At 46.4% G+C, this 17,972-nt stretch overlaps 1 long non-coding RNA gene across 1 annotated transcript; it reads right to left on the bottom strand.

Moving 5' to 3' along the window:
- Window positions 1-1,734: 1,734 nt before the first annotated feature.
- Window positions 1,735-8,972, bottom strand: LOC133269182 (uncharacterized). The gene is made up of 2 exons (XR_009743360.1): window positions 8,858-8,972; window positions 1,735-3,326 (listed from the first exon to the last, which is right to left on the bottom strand). It is a non-coding gene; the product is annotated as an uncharacterized LOC133269182 (long non-coding RNA).
- Window positions 8,973-17,972: the final 9,000 nt, after the last annotated feature.

Raw genomic sequence — 17,972 nt, 5'->3', positions numbered from 1 at the left:
GGAGTATTCTCCCTGCTGTGACCTCAGTAAAAATACTCAGCGGTCCTCAACAAAAATTGAGCACCAGTTGCTTATGCCATTAAAAAAAAGCGTTCTTGCCAGAATAGTTTATACCACATACAAAGCAACTTGGACTAGCAGAAGCACTCCTTGACAGTGTTAGGTTCTAAGAGTTGCTGGCACCAAAATATTGCCAGATTTAGGTTTTTTTTCTTCTTCCCACTGCCATTCTGAACCAGCTTGCTATGTGAGCAAACTAAGCTAAAATTTATCCTTTACAAGAGCTGTTTTCCAAAGCAGAAAACAAACACAGTCTCTCTAAATGGTTCAGCAGTTTGTTTGCTCCAGGGTGCTCAGTTTGCTGGAAACCTTTTTTCCTGTCAGTTAAATAATTAATATCTTTACCTACTACAAAGGACCTGGGACTGTTTAAGGTTTGATTCTTCATGAGCTACCTGTGCAGCTCTGTACAGCTGGAAGCTTGACTGTTGAGAGTGGTGTGCCCTAACAAAGACTAAAGACACAGTCTGTAATCACAGTATTGGAGTGGTGCTGCAGCCACCCCCCACCATAGTCATCATTCCAGCCCTGCTCTGAGATGCCACTGTATCAAACATTGCTGAGGCACAGACTCAATTGGCTATCAGCCATGAAAATGACATCTCCTCTCTTGTTTCAGTACAGCTGTTGATCCCAGCCACGGCTATTTGTCAAAAATTAGGGCTACAGATTGGATTAGTTCTGTAAAGGATGGTCTTGCACAAAAAGACAAAGTAAATATGCAACTAGGCAGTGGCTAGCTCTCCTCTACCGGAAATGCACCGCTAGACATTCCACTCATGAGCTTAAAATTGGTTGGTTTTTTTTTGCCATTGAGCATCAAAATGCCAATGCAAATCACATCATCTTATTTTCTGGCAAAGTTCTTTCAAAAGACTACATAAACAGGAGATCCAGCTTGAGAGACAGATGAGTTTTTGTTAACTGAAGAAAGTTGGTGATCTGAAAAACAGCAGGGAGGGGAGGTTGAGTTCTTTGCTTTAGCATTTGTTGTTACTCATGATAGTAGTAAATAAAAATCAGACCAATGCGTACTTTATACTGACAGTGTCTGCTTGAAAAATATTCCTTCCAGTTTTATAACGAGTCTACAACCTGAAGATGGAAACCAATTTCATTCACTTACAGAGAACAGGTTTACCTCAGGAAAACAGCTTTATGCTTGTTCTCCTGTATATGGTATAACCCTTCCCTAAAATCACCCAGTTTCCTCTTCAGTACCAAAACAACCCGTATCAAGCCCAGAACTCTTGGTTGCTGCTAATGTTGCTTTGCTGAATGCCAAGTCTATCCATGCACTTGGGGAATGCACAGGACAAATATCCCAGCTGCTCTGTTTCCTATTAGGCAATCCTGCCCACATTTCCAAGTAATAATTAACCAACTAACTCTCCAAAGCCTGTCCATTCAAGTCTAGTGTCTGCTCATCGACTAGGAAACCACACAAGTGTGCTTAAAGGAGGATTATATGTAGTTGAAGGGGTGGGAAACTACAAAGCATCTTCCATTTCTGTTAGTCTTCTCACAGACTCTTCCCTTAGCTAAGCCTACTCTCAGAAAAACCCTCAACACGTGATAAGGGCATCTGTTAATCTTTCATCCTCCATTGCAAAACTGGGCTGACAATTAAAATCATTCGGGAGAGTCATGAGTCTTTTTTTTTAGACTGAAAGGTTCTCTTTTGACAACATTGCAAAGTTCATCTTTATTTTCGGCCTCTTGGCTGATGAAATGACCTCCCTTGAGAATCTGCAAATATAAATAGAATTGACGTTTTAATGATCGGTTTTCACAAGCTTGTATAATCCAGCGTCTCAGGCACTGATATTGTTCCAAACCTGGCTGCAAGGGGCAGGTTTACAGCTGCCGTGTTTCTGTAACGACCGAGTTCCCAGCGAGGCTGCTTGAAAATAGGAAGCATCCAATAGGAATTACTGAAGTGTCATCTCTCTGAAATGCCGTAAGGTGGCAGTGAATTGGGAAACTGGTACTATTCCCTGGTAGAACAAAGCTTTAAGGAGCTCAGCGGAAGGGGGGTGGTGGGGTGTGCTTTGTTCGTGTAAGGCTTTTCATTTGTCTGTTTACTTTTCATATATCACCCTAAACTTCAAATATCTTAATCAGACGCTGAGCAGGTCTGCTCCAACATGCACCCGTAGACATGTTCCTGCACAGAGAACTCCTGCCTTGTCATTCTCTATTGCTTCCTTTTTGGGTGTTCTGTAGGAAGATGTTCTGTTTGCTTACCTCGCAGCTCTTCCTTGGTCATTCCATCAGGAGCCATGGTGAGAGGGCTACCTCCACTAGCCTCGTAAAGAGGCAGTCATTCAAGGCAGTTTGAACTTCTGTTATGCTTTGCAAATCTAAACAATACTAATGGATCTACCAGTCTTGCATTTAATTCCTTAATATTGCCAGGGGAATTATCCACGGAACAAGTTACTGAGATATTGTAATGGCTTGTCTCCTGTTTGATTGGCGTGGGCAAACTCAATGGCTGTGGTTAAACTTTAACTTTTCTCTCTTTTTTTTTTCCAGTGGAAAATCAGAGATTGTAACAGTAACAGATGTACTGACTGCCCAGGCGTTAATGATTAGAACAATAAGTCCTGAAAAGTGGGGTTGATTTTTGTCCTAGAACAAAATCTGAAGAGATCTATGCTTAGAACATACCGGTCGCATTTATTTTTCTGAGCTGGATGCATGGTTTTCATCCTGAGAGCCAAGCATTTTGCAATGATTTCCTGTCACAAAATATGTCATCACCAACAATTGCTTCAGAGAACAGCAAACGTTTTGCTGATCTGGATGTGTGGGGGTGAACCTGGCCCTTGCAAGACTCTAGGTAAGTTTGCCAAAACCAACAGAGCCAAGTGGTCTGAACAGTTTAACAGGAGCTACGGACCACGTCCATTTCTCAATTCAGCGCAGTGGAACAAGCAGAGACACCAAATACAGGTTCATGGCAACACTGCGACACATGGAAAACATCAGTGACTCGCTAGGTGCAAAAAATGCATCCTTGTGTGGAAGTCCTCCCTGCTGCACAGGTTTAAGGTTGGTCTTATCCACTGACTCTCGAAAGAAGCATCAGGTTTCCCACTGTGCCAGGAGAACATCTTGTTCTGTTGGACAGTTTCCCTTGCTCCAGCATTTGTCTGGCCACACCTTCTTCATAAATAACCCTGGAAAAACCACAGTGTCCAGAGCCAGAGAAGCTCTGTCATTCTAATGAGCCTTTGACATGTCTTCCAGAGAGTCATTCCCTGGAAAGCACAGCTTATGCCTGTTTCCCGAGGAGTTTAAAAGAGGTCAAATCTAGCGAATTATACTTCTGTGTGTATCATCTCTCTCAGATGCAGTTAAACAGCTCAGACTGACATCCACTTGTTTTCTGTTTGCATTTTCCCACAGCAGGTCTGCCTGTTTCTGTAAAGAGGCTACTAAGAAGCGTATGGGTCATTCCTACAGCAGGAAATCTAAACGGCCCCATTCCCCAGCATTTACTGGGGCTCCCTCTATAGTACAGTATTGGTAGAAAGGAGTATAAATGTCCCATGGTCATTATTTCCTTGCATCTCCAGTCAAGTTCCACACTGCTGGGGAGACTTTAAAATTGCAAAGAGTTAAAGCCAACCTGATCCCTGAGGCCTTCAGTCCATTCTAGAAAATCATGTAGGGCTAGGAAGCCTTAACGTGAGACAGGGAATAAGGAGTGCCCTTTAGCTGAGCCTTGGTAGACATCTGGGAGAGGCATGGGCAGGGGAGAAGACCCAGGCTGGTTTCCAAGCTATCACAATGACCTAGAAATTGTAGAAGGATGCAAGCACAACAGCCAGCAAAGGAGATTTTGGGGTGCTTCCTCCTTCAGACAGCTGGGGGATGTTGCACCAGGATGATGAGATTTACTGTGCTTTCTCACAAATGCAGGAAGAGGTTTCTCTAGTTCCTGTTGAAACAGTTTTGGAAAGAAAGCATTGCATATGGTGCAAGGTGCCAAGAGAAGGAGAAAAAGCCATTCAGAATAGATGTTTGCATCACCAAAGAAGCAAAGAAGGCAGCAATACGCCTGGTGGAGCCTGCCTGGGATGCTGTCCTTGCTGCAAGGGCTCCCTGCAGACCAAAATTACCATGCTTAGCTGCGATGAAATGCGCATCCAGCTCTTGCTGTCACAGCTGCTTTTACCCGGGCTGAAAACAACTGCATGGGTACAGGTCTCCCCAGCCAGCTCCCTGGGGGAGAATGGGGACAGCAGTGCTTGGCGTTTTAGAGCCATTCTTGATACCTACAAGGTAAACTGTGGGGAGTATAATACACTTCTGTCTGCAGAGAGGAATGATTGCTCTGCACTATACAGCACGTAGCAAAATGGTTGAATAGAGCTGTGAAACCTTGGCCATTCTATATACATCAGCCACAGTAGTGAACTTGCACTGTTGTTGTATGTCTCACCAATGGACCGAGGGTCTTCAGTTTGGAATTAAAGGTGGTGATTCTCAGAAGCTGGGAGAAAATGCACACTTAATTATGAAGGGGCCAAAAATGTAACAGTATTTTCACTTTGGGTGTTGAGTTTTTACCAAGCACTCTTAACTGAATTAAGGAGCCCTGTCCCTGCCTGCTCCCTAATCACCGTTGCACACTACTTCCTTCATCTTTGGCTTGTAAATGGTTACTAATTGTTGCTGCATCTTGCATTGTACATCTGGTGCTGACAGCTGTCTTGCCCTGAGATGGAAACAGCTGTTTTTAAAAGGAGAGCTCTCTCCCAGATCACTAAAACATCTGGAAAGTATGGCATTGAAACTGAGTTATCCAATATAAAAACTTAGCAAATATGTGAACAGGCTAGAGGGTCTGCAAACACAAAGCTTCAAAGTAGGCACAGGAATCGTAACAGAAAAGACTTGTGTCTTGGGTGTTTCCCATAAAATCAGCTAGTTCCCTTAATTCTCTGTGGACTGCTTGACATGGTAAAACCTTTTACGCTCTGCACAACATTGCACACCTCTTAATTTGATCAGACTAACAACCCACATTGCTTTTGCTTCAGCCCTATTAGATGTAATTCAGATGCCTTTCTTCAAGGAAGGATTGAGGATCAGGCAGCACGATCCAGCTGTCTGGAGACAAGAAACCAGTAGCATGAAAGCACCAAAAAGCCCTAGAAATCAATGGAAACAATTTCATTCCTTAAAAAAAAAAATAATTCCAGAATCTCATTTCCTCCTGAACATTATGTGACCTGATTGTTACAAGCAACCTATTTTTTTTCCCCTCCCTGTTTATTTTGTGTATTTAACAGCACTGAGCGTACAGTCCATTGTTTTGCTAATGGTCAGCAAAGCTTATCTGCCGATCTGGCCCAGCCGCTATTGCTCACATGCTACATGTTCTGCAAGATTTGGATGAGCACCCCTCTCAAACCCTGCAAGAGGCTGCAAGCCAAGCAGCAAGAGCAAAGCTGAACTCAACAGGCAACAATGAGCAGGCATATAAGGACACAGACAGGAAATGGGGGAGCTTAAATAAGGTTAGCATGATTGGAGCAGCAGTCACTCCAAATGACCCCTAAGGAAAGAGCCTACAAGCAGAAAAAGCCCGATAGGATTAACAATGCCTTTTTATAAAGGAGTTATTTCAGGACATCTGACTTAAGGGAAATGCTACATTTATTTGTTTTTAATTGGACTGGATGCAAGCCATATCAAGCTGATGATGCTGGTCTGAGTTCAAAAGGATCTCTTTTTGCCTTGTGGCACAGGAGCAAGGGGACAACACAATTAACGGGAAAGGTGACCCTTTCAGTAGAACGAAGTATTTCTAAGTTAAGCAGTTATTGTATATGTCAGGTGCTTAAAGTAGGAGTTTTTCTAGTCCCTGGAAGGTGAGAGACTTCTCCAGGAGGTGATTCTAGTTCTCAAGTAGGGTTGCTCTTAAACTTCACCTAGAAGAGCCTCTCTTTTCTCCACACATACAGAAGGATACTAGAAAGACCTGCCTAGTGAGTGGGCTTTGGGGCAAGAAGCCTCCCACTAGGTGACAGGAAGGCAGTTACATTTCTAACTGGACTCTGAAAGTCACTGGTGAATGATACCACTGATGGGCAAGTACCTGGATAATACTGACCCCATAAATACATAGTACTAAACCTCTTTTTTTTTTTGGTAAAGGGCTTGAAACATGCTGCTTGAATTCAAATCACTAAGTGTGAAAGTAAGGGAAGGTTTATAAAACACTCTGAAACATCTTTCCCTGACACAATCAGAAACCAGATACTGGACTAGAAGCCAGGGGCTGAGTTGTTTGGTAATCGGGGATCATCTCAAAACCCAAGAGTATTTTATCCTGACAATAAGAAAAGCAAAGGTGGCTGGAGGCATGCATGGATGAACAAGGAGTTCCTGACTAAACTGACATAAAGAAGAAACGTACAAAAGGTAGAAGCAGGGGTAGGTGACCCAGGAGGAAGCCTTATGGGTACAAGTGTCCTCCAGCAATCCCAGGCCCCTGAGCAAGGGGCCCAAAAGTGTTTGGGGAGCTGGCTATTGACACTGCAAGGTCACTCTTTGAAAGGTCATGGAGAGGTTCCTGAGATCTGCAAGAAAGCAAATATCACTCCTATCATCAAGAAGGAAACTACAGTCCGGTCAGCCTCACATCAATCCCTGGAAAGGCAATGGAGTAAGAAGTCATGGAAACCATTGCCAGGCACATGAAGAACAAGGAGGTGGTTGAGTGTAGTCAGCATGGATTTACAAAGGGGAAATCAGGCTTAACCAACCTGACGGTCTTCCACAGTAAGATGACTTGGTTGGTGAATGAAAGCAGTGGATGGCGTTTGCCTTTAGTAAAGCTTTAGACAGTGTCTGATGTAACATCCCCATAGACAAGCTGTATGGGTATGCAAGAAAGTATGGAAGTGGACAGTGAAGGTGACAGCTCCAGCTGACCCTCCTCAAGCAAGGGTGGGTTAGACAAGATGATCACCAGAGGTCCCTTCTGTGCTCCACAATCCTGTGATGATTCTGTGACCCGCCGCAGCAGTTCCTGGTGTCCTGTATGCTGCCAGTTCTTACACACTTTGCTGATTTTTCCCTGAGGTAATTATAGATGTTACTGGTGTAATTAATTGCACCAAATGCATATACCTCTGAGGATGAGGTGGTTATGGAGAAACCTGAACTGAATAGAATAGTCAGAGGAATCATCCACAAACAAACTACAGCAACTGGGAATCATCATGCATGACTGTAAGGTTCTGTACACATGCTTTCAGCAGAACAAGCAAGGTGTGGAGAGAGAGAGGCTGACAGAGTGCACGGGGCAGGGCCAAATGAGAAGTGGGAGATGAGCAACTTATGACAGCCAGTGATGAGCACAGTGTGTAAGCATTTCAGTTTCATTTCCCAGTCTATGGCAACATGAGCTGGGCTATTTGTGTAGTGGTGCTAAAATTCAAGCCCTAACACTGCATTAAAACAGGGCACCAAGCACGAGCAGTTACATCAGAGGCAGCATTTTCAAGCTGAGCACTCACAAAATGGAGAAAACACAATTAATGACTGCCTGAGAGAAGTCCCATTTAAATAACCACCTTGAGAAGTCCCATTTAAATGACCAGGAACTCTGAAGCAGAGGCAGCTCTCCAGGGCAGTTGTCCACAAGTTGAACCATGAGCTTGTATTTTTAACAGCGGCATTTCCAGTCTCCTCCACAGCATGGCCCTGATGCATTTTGTGCACTGAGGCAGGATCCCATTAAGAAAAAGAATGTGATCGTGCCATTAACATCTGTCTTGCAAGAGAAGATTAGAGTAACATTTGTCGAGAATGGTCCTGCCTTGGGGGAAAGAGATGGACTGGAGTCCCCAGGTGGCTCCTTGAGGTCCCTTCCAGGACTGTTTTCCACAAAGTCATACATGCCAAAATTAAGCTAAATTAAGTTTGCACAAATTGTTTTAGTTCCAACTTTCCATGACTCTGGAATGCTTGATTTCAGAGCCTTTTCAGCACAGATTACAATGTGCTGCTTTTTAGGATCCTCGTTGGTTTGTTTTAAAGCCAACTCAACTGAGCAAGGACACTACAATATGCACATCCAGGAGGTTCATTAACAAGAACAGGTCCACCACAAGGACCTCTGGCAGGGACTGACAGAGGCAACCCAGGTGATTATGCCCTCTCCAACTAACAAACGTAAGGGTGGCATAGGAAGAGATTGCTGTGCTGCTAGCCAGCATCAGAGGCTTGCCTTTCAAATCCACATGCTAGCAGCAGATGAGTTGAGAGTTTCAGAACAGCCAGGTTCCCTTCCGAACTCCGGAGAGCAACATGTGCCACAGGAGCATTCTGCTTCTTTCCCTCTGTGTTCCCTCCAGTCCTACTTTTTCAAGGCCCTGGAATAAAAAAACCCAGCTCCTTTGCTACCTCCTCTGCTCCCTGCTCCACCACTGTCAAGTCAGAGTCTGTCCTCTCCCCAACTCTCGCCTTCACTAATTGCATCTCACCTCAAGTCACATCTATACCCCACCTCTGTCCTGCTCCTAGTCATCTGGCTTGTCCTACCATCACCTCTACCCTTTCCCCTATTTCGTTGCTTTAATTTTTGACCAATAGCTGCTCCCAGGCCCTGAGTTCTTGGTGCTTTAACCCTTCCCTCTATCCTCCTTTATTTTGTTGATTCAGAAAATTAAGATCCCCACCTTCCCTCTTCTGCCCCAGTCACACCATCTTTCCTTCTTTTACTCCCTCCTCCCCCAGCCCCACTTACAACAGGTTCTTCAACCAGATTTACCGCTTTCCTCCCACAGTGGCTTCCACAACCACTTCTTCTGCCATGCTGCTTCAGTGGCAGCATGGTGGGCATCACCTTTATGAGGGGAAGCCCATTTCCCCTCAACTCAGTGCACCCTCCCACAGTGGTAACGGCAACGACTCGCAGGTGGGGTGGGCTTGACTACTGTCAGTGGACAGCCCCAGTGCATCAGCAAGGACATGGAGCATACTCAGCCAGGGTGGAAGTTCCAGGCATGTTTTGGGGATGGCTTTTTGTCCACTAAATGCTAAGAAGCCTCTGCAGATCTGCATGCCTTGTGACTTTTCAAGGTCATAAAGTGTGGTCCTGGTTGAATGGGTTTTGCCAAGACCCATAGAAGTTAGATTTCCAGTTCGTATGCTGTGAGGGAGAAGCATCTCAGACAAAAAAAAACTAAGAAACAGGCTTGAAATGGGGACAAATGTGTTTTTGTTAGCCATGCTCTTGGAAATGTCCTGAATAATTTTCATTGTAGCTTTCCAGCACACTCAGCATGAATATTTTGGTATAACACTTAAGCTTTAAGGAAATGATAATCAAGTGAGTCCGAGATATTTTTATGGGAAATTCTGTGCATCCTTTTTATGCAGGGGATATTATGAATCCCTGTGCATGGGGGTATTAACTGTTAGATAGTGTGATCAGAAAGCATTTTACTTTCTTTCACTGTTGTTTTTCTCATTTCCATTCTCACCAGTTATCAAAATCTAATTGCTGCATACTCTGAGCCTCTAACATCTTCATTGATAATCACTCATTGTTCACTTGATAACACTTTATACAATTACAACACTAATTCTTCATTGGAGACTTTTTTGCTGCAGGACAAACTCCTCATTATCTGGAACACCCCCTGAATTAATTTATTCCATTGGTTACTGCAGACTTGTAAAAATAGGGGTTTTAAACTGGGGACTTGAGTCAGAGGTGGTGTTAAAGGAGCAATCTGCTTGAGCAGCCGAATTGGTATGAGCAACATCCTTCCCAGCACAGTGTCACGGGCTCCTCTTACACTGATCGCTTTGTTTTGCAAAGAAGATGTTCAGGTTTATTAAATGAATTTAAGTTATCCTGGGCTTGGGCATCCTTGCTGAGTTGCTGAAAAATGCCGCAAGGTCTATGTTAGGGGTGGAAATCACCCCTGCTCTCTCCAACAGATACAGACATCAGTAAGACAGCTACTGCTGTCCAAATGACATGAGCAAATAAATGTCTTTTATATGTTTTGGCCAGCCCAGCCTTTCTTTCCTACTCTACAGGTAGGTTGCAAACTTGCAAAACCCAGTGAGACACTGGAAATTTCCCTGTAATGAAAGCATGTCTCACAACACTTCCAGGCATGTTGCAGCAGAACAAAGCTGTGACCTGTTCTTTCATCTGCCACCCTAAGGGTAGGAAGATCTTTAAAAGTCAGTGTCTCATTTATGACTCTGCGTTAGAACAGCCTAAACTGGTCACGGAGGGAAATGATTTTATAATAGTCCTGTAAAAGCAGAGACCAAGTCTGGGTTGCTCAGCTGTTAGCTGCGCAGAGCTTGGCACCAGTCCTGGAACCTGATGAATAATGTTTGAAACGATATTGTTCCCAGATTTCCAGCTGTACCAGAAGGTAGGTGGTCAGCACAAAACCTACCTTACCTCCTCCTGCTGCTCCAAGATTGATGCAGTCTGGATCAGGCAGAGGATAACCCAATTCTGCCAAATAAATAGGCCCCTGCTGTGTGCAGCATAGAGGCAGCATCTCTCTTTGTAGGGCTGTGGCCCCCCTGCAGCCCAGGCTCTGATTGCTGAGCAGGGCACTCATTTTTCCCAAGGGAAAGATGCAAGGGGATTTTTTTATGGAAGTGCTTTAGCAGATGTACCTCACATGCTTGTGGGGTTGTTCCTAATGCTGTCATTATCTAGAAAAATCATTGCTTACTGGTAGAAATCTCATCCTTGCTGCAGCAGATGCTTTGACTGCTGACAGGGAAAAGGGTTCTTGGTTCTTTCTGATCTATGATTGTCAAATCCCAAATTTCTGGACAATGGGGTGATCCTGAAAAAGCAGGATGTTTCCCCATTGTGTAAGGACACAAATATATACAGGAACATGCATATAAATACTTTATATACTAAAACCAGATCCTGTGGGCAAACCATCCACATAGAGCAACTACTGGCTACTCAACAGCAAAATCATTGGTCTCCATTGTTGGTACCCCAGTTTGTTGCCTGAAATCCCCATCTTTCCCAACTCCTCTCTCACTTTTTCCAGAGGACATTTGGGATTCTCACTGAGGTCCAAGACTTGCTGGCTGAGAAAGTTAACCAGGGCCCAGCTGGAAGCATAAGCTTTTGTTTTCCTGTTTTGTGATGGGTCAACCTGTCTCTCAGGCCTTCCTGGTGAAGCACCCAAAGCCTTTTCTGCAAATATTTAGTGAAGAAGCTTTGATGCATCTCAGGGAGGTGGCTTTGTGTTCACTTGAATGACTGGTGCCAGTGAGAGAGAAAAGAGAGCATGGGTTTTCTCTCTGAGATGAGCACAATGTTCAGTAGAAGAGACAAGGCTCTTGACTCGGAACCTTCTCCTTGAGTAAATTAGACTCCAAGTCATCCTCAGGTTCTCTTTGTTGTTGTTGAGCTTGTCTGATTTAAAGGCTCAATTCAGATGCCCTCAAGCAGCTACTGCTGAAGGCAGTGGGGGCTGAGGGTGGAATTTAGCCTAAGGGGTCATACTGTAACACAACAGGTACCCAGTAATGCCAGACTTCCACAACAGGAGAGCCAGCCTCCCCCCTTGACTGCAGCATGCTGATATCAATTATTAGGAGAGCTAGGAAAAAGACCTCACCACTGAGGAGCTGTGAAGAATAGATTGCAGAAGCAGGAAAGCACTAAATGTGGGTTTGTTACTGACGTGATAAAGGTTGTAATAGTGAGGAAATGAGCTGATATTTGCAAAAGCATGATCCACCAGCAAACGAAAGATTCACCTGTCAGAGGAAAAGAAGTCTTTATCCAGCACCTGTATTTGGGGGACTGTTCAAACAAAACCAACCAAAACCCAGCTGCTTTCAAACAAGGGCTTGAATTTGCTGTAATTATGTACAGAGTAACCCACTGCTCATGGATCTGCCTAGCACTGCTGTAAATTCAAGGTGCGATTGCATCAGCTAATATTATTCCTGCAGTTCCCTTTGGTTTGAAATATTGCCCGCCTCATTTGGGTTAAATATGAGATGTAATTGCCTGGAAACCAACACACAACTCCTGAAGGGTGCCTTGCTAGTTATATTCACCTTGTCCATGCTATTCCCACATTGGATCATGTCATCAGGACAATGCCTTCATTTTCCCTTCCTATGGGCCCCTTGACCATTACCAGGAGCTTCCTAAGGAACTTGGGTCCATACGGATTTCCTAAGCCATGGGAAGCTCCAAGAAGCAAAAGCTCTTCAGGGTTTCTGCACCTCTGAGCACTTGCAGGAGGTTTGTTGGGAGGAAATACAGATGGACAGGCTTTCCTCTGTGAATATATTAAAATACTGCTGGTAAATCTAGCACCTGATGGGTGCTGGGATCCCCACATCCATTGCAAACTTGCAGGGAAAATGTCAAGTTCTTGCTGACCCACAGATTTTGCCTTTCAGATACCCTAACTGCCAATGAGTATTTCTTCTTCAGTGCTTCAAAAGGTGGGTGCAATTCTGTTCTAGCATCTTGCCAAACTCTTTATAGACTCCTCTGCAGCTGGCAGCAGGGAGCAGTGTATACAGCCATCCTCCCATCGCTGCAATGGGTAGCGATGAAACCAGGGTTCTCCCTCAGTGCCTTCCTGCAGATACAAAGAGTGGCAGGTATGAACTGCTAGAGGGAGCTAAAAATAGATAGTTTCTTCTCCAAGTAGACCAGGGATTCTGGGAAGAAATGGACATTTTTCATTGGCGTGTAAGAGGCTAAGTTAGGAAACAAGAAGGAAGAACAGCTACTAACTAGAAGACAGCATTGGCATGAGAACAAGTAGATAAAAATAGGCTATGAAAAAATGTGGGCTGCAAATCAGAACCAAGTTTCCTTCTGTCAGAGTGAAGTTCTGGAATAACCTGCCAAGAAAATTCCCAATGAATTTTCCATCTTCAGATGGACTGTGATATATTAATGAGAGGGATTTCATGACTCAGTGCTTGTCATAGCTGGGGAACACGATGATGATTAGGAGATCCCTTCTAGCCCCACATTCCTGTTGGTATGATAACAGAGGAATCTGTGTAGGGTGCAGCAAATGCTGAATCACTGAGTGCTTTATATAGCTGTCTGGCAGGACAAAGTCCTTCGCACCCATCCTGTCTGCAAGAACCTCCAGGACAAAAAAAAGTAAACCCTTAAATGCTTGTAATCTGGCAGCACAAAGCCCCCGAGGCCTGAGTTAAAAGAAAATCAGCTGAGCTATTGGCTCCTTTAGCAGGGGAAAGGTGATGGTGTGGGCATGAAAGCAAGAAACCTCACTGTAAACACTGAGGTGAACGCACTCCAGCAGCTTCAAGACACGGTTTTAACATGGGAAAGAAACCCAGTGCTTGGAACCATGTGGAGGTATCCCATGCACTTGCTCAGCCACGTGTGTGCAGGGATCATTTCCACACGGCGTGATCCTATCATGTAGCGGAAAGTTCCTGCAATTAACACCCACTACTAAAACATCCATGGTTCTCCCGCCACCCCAGGACCCACAACTCTTTTGATGGTGTTTTTCCTGTCTCCTAGGAGTCCCCCAAGGATGAGATCACTTTCTGTGGCACAAGGCCAGCAATCAGGCTGCAGCTTACACTGACGCAACTGTCCTTGCAACTGGACGTCTACAGCTTTGCTGCTCTAAAAGCAGACCTTGGGGTAAGAGCAGCAGCTGCAGTTTCAGTAGTACACAGCTAGAGGTAGGGGCCAAGGAGATAGCACCCATGAAAAACAGGATAAGGCAGAACATGGGTCCGGTTTCTGGGCTCAGGAGAGTAACACTGCTCAAGAGGAGAGTGCTTCTCCACAGCCCTCATAGCTGTTGGATATAAGGAATACTTCTCTGTAGCTTCTTCTGGGCCTGTGGAGGTTGGTTACAGATGTGGGTGCTCTCTCACCTCTTCAAAACCTGTAGCACAGGACACCTAGGGCCCCTCACTGCTGCTCCCCACTGTGTCACAGGAGCATCCCTGCACAGATGTGGCACCACTGTACAGCTACCATCTCAACAGGTTGCACAGTCTGGTTGTACTGGGCTAAGGACACTTGTGGGTTTTCCCTCATGCAGTACTTCTGAATACTGCACCCTGGTATCAAAGCTCGGAGTGAGAGGCTTCCCACAGATCCTAACTGCTGATGCCAACACAAGGCAGTGGGGAAAAAACTTCCATGCCAACAGCCATCACTCTTCTCCCATAGAGCCTGGCTTAATCCCTCTCTGCCATAGCTAACAAAGCTCTGTTTTTCTTGTTGGATTGGGGTTTTTTTCCCCCTTTTTTAGGCCAGGCAGCTGAATCACCATCCAGATCAATTTTGTTGTTTCCTAAACAGTCACAAGCTGACAGGGTAACAGGCAGACTGAGCGATGGCAGGTGGTACAGCCCAAGAGCATCAAGGCTTCCTGCCTTCCTGGCTTTTGCCAAGGCCCAACAAGCAGGCACACAGAGGCATCTTGTACTGGCTGTGTGATGTGACCCTGCCTAAACTGCCGTCAGCAAGCAAAGGGCATAAAAGTGTCTGTGCACCACTGGGGTCAGGGGCAGAGGCCACAGAAATTCTGTGCAGAAGAGCAGCACCTGTAAATGGTGTGTGGGGAGGGAAAGGCTCTGCTCTCTGGAGCATCTCCTATCACACTGCGCACAGCAGGGCTCAGGGATGCTGGCTGAGGTGGACTCATAGCTTCCTATGGTTTGCAGACAGCAGTAGGAGTGACAGAGCTGGAGCCTGTGGAGATGCACAGCTAGCAGGGGAAGGATAGCTTGGAAACGTGTCTCAGGAACCTAAAAATACTCAAAGAACCTCATCAGCATCAACTGCTGTGGCTGCCCCATGCATCACTGAAAGTGGCAACCTCTCTGTTGGCAGACACCACTTGGATGGGGACAGGGTACTGGGATAAGGTGTACAGGATTACTGTAGGTTCTGGGTAGCAGGAGTTTCTCACATACCCTGAAGCACATTTGTAGGGACAGGGAGTCCAGCACTCACCTGGGAGCAAGCAGGGAACCTCCTTAAAGTCACTTACCTTTCATTTTGATTTCTGTCAGATGAAGGTTCCTGCCTTGAACTGCAAAGAGGCACAGCCTTTCCTAAGCGGAACACATTTAGACAGCAGATACATTGGAGAAGGAACTGCTCATGTGGGATATGGATACTACAGGCCCCCTTGGGTGGGAGCCTCTTTAAGGCTACATCCATCATCAGTGGCAAGGCAGTTATAGTCAGTTATAAATCAGAGCACTTGCAATCCTGCTGCCAAAAACCTCAGCTCTCAGAGCCTTTCTCTCCACCTTCCACAGCTGCCCCTACAGCTGCTCAGAAACCTTGGATTCAGGGCAAAGCTGTAATTAAGGTGCTTTGAATGGCTTAATGGGAAGACACAAGCTCCTCCAAAGACTCTACAGAGCCATGGGGGAACCAAATGCTGAATTCAGTGCCTAAGCCAGGTGCCTCAAGTTAAGCAGCATGAAGGCTCCTCTGTGTGCCTGTGCAATGCCTAATGCAAAGATCCTGTAATGGCAATGAAAAGCAGCCCATCACCTCACTCTGTTTGTTCTTCTCACGTATAAGCAATCCAATCCATCACACAGTGCTTTGACTGTTCCCCTCCTGAATTGAATGCGTGTTTCTTAGTAGATACAGGAGAAGGTCAGAGTTGGGAGTCATCAAAAACCCTAGTGGGTTTTTGTGTTTGCACACACATGTGCATGGACGAACTGCATCAGCCTTCTGTGTGCATGAAGAAAGTAGAATCATAGAACTGTTTAGGTTGGAAAAGGTCTTTAAGACCATCAAGTCCAACCAATAACCTGGCACTGCTGAGTCCACCACTAAACCATGTCCCTAAGGACCACATCTACACATCTTTCAAATACCTCTGAGGTACTGCCCTGGGCAGCAACCCTTTTGGTGTTGAAATTTCTTCCTAATCTCCAGTCTAACCCTCCCCTGGCGCAGCTTGAGGCCGTTTCCTCTTGTCACTTGTTACTTGGGAGAAGAGACTGACCCCACCTCACTCCATACTCCTGTTAGGCAGCTGTAGAGAGGGATAAGGTCCCCCCGAGACTTCTCCAGACTCACACCCGCCCCTCCTGCCCCGGTCCCTCAGCCGTTCCCCATCACACTTATGCTCCAGGCCCTGCACCAGCTCCATTGCCCTTCTCCAGCCCCGCTCCAGCACCTCAATGTCTCTCTTGTAGTGAGAGGCCCAGAAGTGAACACAGAATTCGAGGTGGGGCCTCACCAGTGCCCAGTACAGGAGGACAATCACTGCCCTGGCCCTGTGGGCTACTCTATGTCTGATAGAAGCTGGGATGCTGTTGGCTGCCTCGGTAGGTGTATCTGCATGACGTGCAGTTTTCACTTGGTGGCTGCTGGTAATCAGACAGAAAAGCAACTGCCTTAAATGCCAGTGATAAGTTTACAAACAAACCACGGGTTGAAAGTCCTCTGGAGGGTTTTTCTCCATTCACTAGTGGATTTTAAGTTAATTTTTTCCATCAGCTGCTTCCAGGTGGCTTCATGGTTGATCATTTCCTATGAGCATGCTGCAGTATTCCCTACCCCCAGAGCAAAGTGCTACTCTGAACGTACTTGGGGGTGGGGAGAAGTCAGTCCCAATTTGGAAAAGAGGCTTTGCCCCATGTGTAGCAGTGTCCCTACAGCGTCCCAGCGTGGGATGCCCGAGGCTTGGTACCGCACCCATTGAGGCAGCAGCAGCCCCTGCTGCGAGCACTGCAAAACTGCAGCCGGCTCTTCCCCAGCTCCGGCGGGGAGGAGATGGACGAGGAGCACCCGGGCCTCATCTACGGGACCCTCCAGGGCTCCACCGGGGAAAGGGTGGCCAGAGACCCCCGCCCGGGGCTGCGCAGCACGGGGGAACCCCGCCGGCAGCCCAGCTCTGCACACCATGGGGCCAGATGCGCTCCAACCTCTTGAAGGAAAGAGGGCTATAAAACACCATCCGCTGCATGCTGGCATGCACGGAATCATAGATTGGTTGGGGTTGGAAGGGACCTCAAAGCTCATCCAGTTCCAAACCCCTGCCACGGGCAGGGACACCTTCCACTAGAGCAGCTTGCTCCAAGCCCCATCCAACCTGGCCTTGAACACTGCCAGGGATGGGGCAGCCACAGCTGCTCTGGGCCAGCACCTCACCACCCTCACAGGGAAGAACTTCTGCTTAAGAGCTCATCTAAATCTCCCCTCTGTCAGGTTAAAGCCATTCCCCCCTTTGCTGTCCCTACATGCCCTTGTCAAAAGCCTCTCTCCAGCTTTCTTTTAGACCCCTCTTTAGGCACTGGAAGCTGCTCTAAGATCTCCCTGGAGCCTCCTCCAGGCTGAACAACCCCAACTCAGCTTGCCTCCATAAAAAAGGTGCTCCAGCCATCGGAGCATCTTCATGGCCCTCCTCTGGACTTGTTCCAACAGGCATATGTCCCTCTTGTGTTGGGGGCCCCAGACATACATGCTCACAGGGTGCTCCTGCTCCCCTGGGGTCAGGGGGTATGGTGCTTCCTAGCTCTACACAAGCTCTCTGTAGTGTTGGTGTGGCACAGGGTGGATTTGGATGGTTAAAACTGCTTTTTAGGTGTGCACAAGAAAGTGGTGTGGAGAGGCAGGCTGTGGCATGCCTTTCTAAGCTAACCCCCACCCTGCCCTGCTCCTGCTCCTGCCCACCTCTGGCTTGTTCAGCATCCCTCCTCATCAGTAAGGGCAGCCCACCCTTCTGCTGGGATCACAGGAGATCTTCCAACTTCCTCACACCCTGCCTGGGCTTCTCTCTCTCCAGCCCCTGCTGCAGTTTTGCCCTGAAGAATTAGGGGACCCCAGTCAATGCATTTCACCCCAGCCAGAGCTGTCAGTGAGGGATTTCACCATC

The sequence above is a fragment of the Pezoporus flaviventris genome, unplaced genomic scaffold (assembly GCF_033815535.1).
Source record: "Pezoporus flaviventris isolate CSIRO_AGI_PZ_B2104156 unplaced genomic scaffold, CSIRO_AGI_Pfla_v1 ptg000015l, whole genome shotgun sequence".
In the NCBI taxonomy this organism is placed as follows: domain Eukaryota; kingdom Metazoa; phylum Chordata; class Aves; order Psittaciformes; family Psittacidae; genus Pezoporus; species Pezoporus flaviventris.
Note: the sequence above shows the minus strand (reverse complement) of the source record. Positions and strands in the feature narration are given on the sequence as shown.